General features: G+C 38.1%; 1 non-coding gene across 1 annotated transcript; it reads right to left on the bottom strand.

Annotated features, from left to right (window-relative positions):
- Positions 1 to 1,861: 1,861 nt before the first annotated feature.
- Positions 1,862 to 1,968, bottom strand: LOC131247693 (small nucleolar RNA R71). Its single transcript, XR_009171965.1, has one exon. It is a non-coding gene; the product is annotated as a small nucleolar RNA R71 (small nucleolar RNA).
- Between the last annotated feature and the right edge of the window lie 980 nt (positions 1,969 to 2,948).

The raw sequence follows: 2,948 nt of genomic DNA, 5'->3' as shown, positions 1-2,948 counted from the left end.
CAATGAAAAGTTCAGAGATTCAATCATCTCTTCTTCCAATTGGATAAGATAGGACTTTAATTCCAATTATGTCTTTTGAATCAAGTAAAGTAGCATCTTGATAGCTATAAGTGGATCCTTGGCACCGTAGTTCCCACCTTTAAATTCACAAGTTTCAATTACATTATTCACAATTACTCTTCCAACTATTCTAGAATTCAGTTTTAGATCTTCTTCTTCTTCTAGTTCTAGTTCTTTTCAGAAATGTACAAGTTTAGTCCATGTGGATTTGACCTCGATCTCACCGAGATTATTACTACTTCATCGTGACCCTACACTTGGGGTTGTGAACAAGTTTTTGGCACCGTTGTCGGGGACTACAGTTGCATTTTTTAGAATTTAATTGGTTTTAGAATTAGGTTAAGATTAGGATTAACTTTCTATTTTGTTTCTAGTTTACGAATTTTTCTGAACTTATTTTTAGAAACTAACTTTATTCTCTGTTTTGTAGAATCCTAACCAAGCATCTCCAATTCGGTAACCTCTTCCTAATTCTCTCTCTTATTTTAGATCTCTTATTTGTTTTAGTTCATCTAGTTTTCATTCTTAGGTTTAAGTTTAGTTACTTGAGGGCTTCGAGTCTTTCATGCCCAAGTGGGTTCGTGACAACACTCGACGTCTTTTAAGTAGGGCTGAAAGTTGGGCGGGTTCAACCCTACCGACCCGTGACTGACCTGACATTGGGTTGGGCTCGGGCAAGATGTATCGGGTTTAGTCTCGAGCTTGGGCTATATAAACACCATCCCGATAAAGGTTGGGTTGAGGTCTTGGGTTGCCCGACCTAACCCAAACCCAATCAATATGTAAGTTATAAATTGTAATTGAGTGTGAATTATCTGTGTTGAAGGCATATGAAATTCCAGTGCCATCAAGTCTCATTGGTCCACACCACTTCCAATGATTTAAGCTAATAAGATATGCCAGATTTCTCTCTTTTAAATAGATTTCATACTACATAACACGATCTTTGAAGGAGTAGTCCTAAATTTTAGCTTGTTTGTTAATAAAAAATAAAGTTCTTTACCATAAATAACTACATATATAGTTAATAAAATCATAGGTACAAAAAATAAGAAGTGTATTGAAATATAATAGACTAATGTAATAATGAAAATATTAGCATGTATCCATCCGACCAACCCACCTAACTCGACTGAGCCCGCTTGGGTTGGGCTTGGGTTGAGAATTTCCAACCCGAGGTTGGGTTGGGTTAGGTTAGGGTTGAGGTACAGGAACCTTGGGTTGGGCTAGGGTTGAGCACCAACCTGACCTAACTCGCCCGACTTTCAGCCCTACTTTTAAGGGAAAGAGGATTGGTCAAAGGGTTGTCTATTCGTCACAGGATTAGACACTAATAGAGATCCTCAGACTTAATAGAAGTGATGGTTGCAAATTACCCTACAAATCAACCTCAACCTCCAGTTGAGGAAATTCAGGATGAGAATGAGGTGCATAACGCACCCCGCCTCGTACCGTATGAGATTTCTTACAACCGGCGGGGGTGAGTACACCTTCCTATATGATTTTTTTAGAAAATACAAGGAATATAGATATTAAGCCAGGGATAATTCAACTCCTTCCAAAGTTCCATGGACTTGAATCTGAAAGTGCATATCTACACATGAAAGAGTTTGATGAGATAATAACCACTTTATACTTTCCTAATGTGTTTGAGGACACGATCAGGCTAAAACTCTTTCCTTTCTCCTTAAAAGAAAAGGCTAAGACATGGTTGCATTCACTACATCCACAATTCATTGACAGATGGAACGACATGACAAGGGAGTTCATAAAAAAATTCTTCCCATACCATAAGATGAACACCATTAGAAAGTCGATCATAAGTTGCACCCAAAAGAAAGATGAGACATTCTTCCAATGTTGGGATCGATTCAAGGATCTTGTCAGTTCATGCCCGCAACATGGCTTCGAAATGTAGTGCATAACAAAATTCTTATACGATGGACTATCATCTTCCATGTGCCAATTGGTCGAGACAATGTGCAGTGGGGAATTCATGAACAAAGATGTAGATGATGTGTGGGATTACTTTGACAAACTTGCTGAAAATGCACAATCATGGGACACTCCCAAAGACCTAGCACCACTTTTAAGCCTACTCAATCAAAGGAAAGGGGCAGAATATATATTTTGAAAGAGGAAGATGACATAAATGCTAAAGTGGCTAACCTTACAAGGAAAATAGAGGCCATGGAACTTAAGAAGGATAAGGTTAAGGAAGTTGTTTGTGGTATATGTGCTTGCAACATACATACAACTGATAATTGTCCAAACATACCTGCTTTTCAAGAGGTATTGAATGAGCAATCGAATGCCATGAACAATTACCAAAGGCCTTTTAGTGGACCTACGTCAAATACATACAATCCTAGTAGGAGGAACCATCACAATTTCACTTGGAGGAATGGACAAACAACTAACCCTCAAGCGGCTCTATCTTAACTTTTAAATTAAAAGAAGCCTCAGGAGGATCTGGTTTTAAAACACATTCAAAATCAAGAGCTTTTCAACCAAAACACATTAAAAGCTTTCTAAGTCCTTAAAAAATCCATTCAAAGGATTGAGGCACACTCAGAGAGTTGGGACAAAGGGATGTTTCCAGCCTAAGCTCTCCCCAATCCAAAACCGCAATGTGAAGTTAGTGACCCATGCTCTTTAAATCAGATAGAGCAAGCTAAGTCTATCACTACTCTTATGAGTGAAAAGATGTTCATAACCCCAAGTGTAGGGTCAAGATGTAGTAATAATCTCAGTGAGACCGAGGTCGAGTCCATGGGGACTAATCTTGTGTGTATTGTGAAAGTAACTAAAAGTAGAACTAGAAGAAGATATGAATCTAAATCGAAAATTAAAGGGAGTAATGGTAAAATGTGTAATTAGAAACTTAA

This window comes from Magnolia sinica, chromosome 5 (genome assembly GCF_029962835.1).
Source record: "Magnolia sinica isolate HGM2019 chromosome 5, MsV1, whole genome shotgun sequence".
Taxonomy (NCBI): domain Eukaryota; kingdom Viridiplantae; phylum Streptophyta; class Magnoliopsida; order Magnoliales; family Magnoliaceae; genus Magnolia; species Magnolia sinica.
This window is presented reverse-complemented; position numbering and strand designations above follow the sequence as displayed.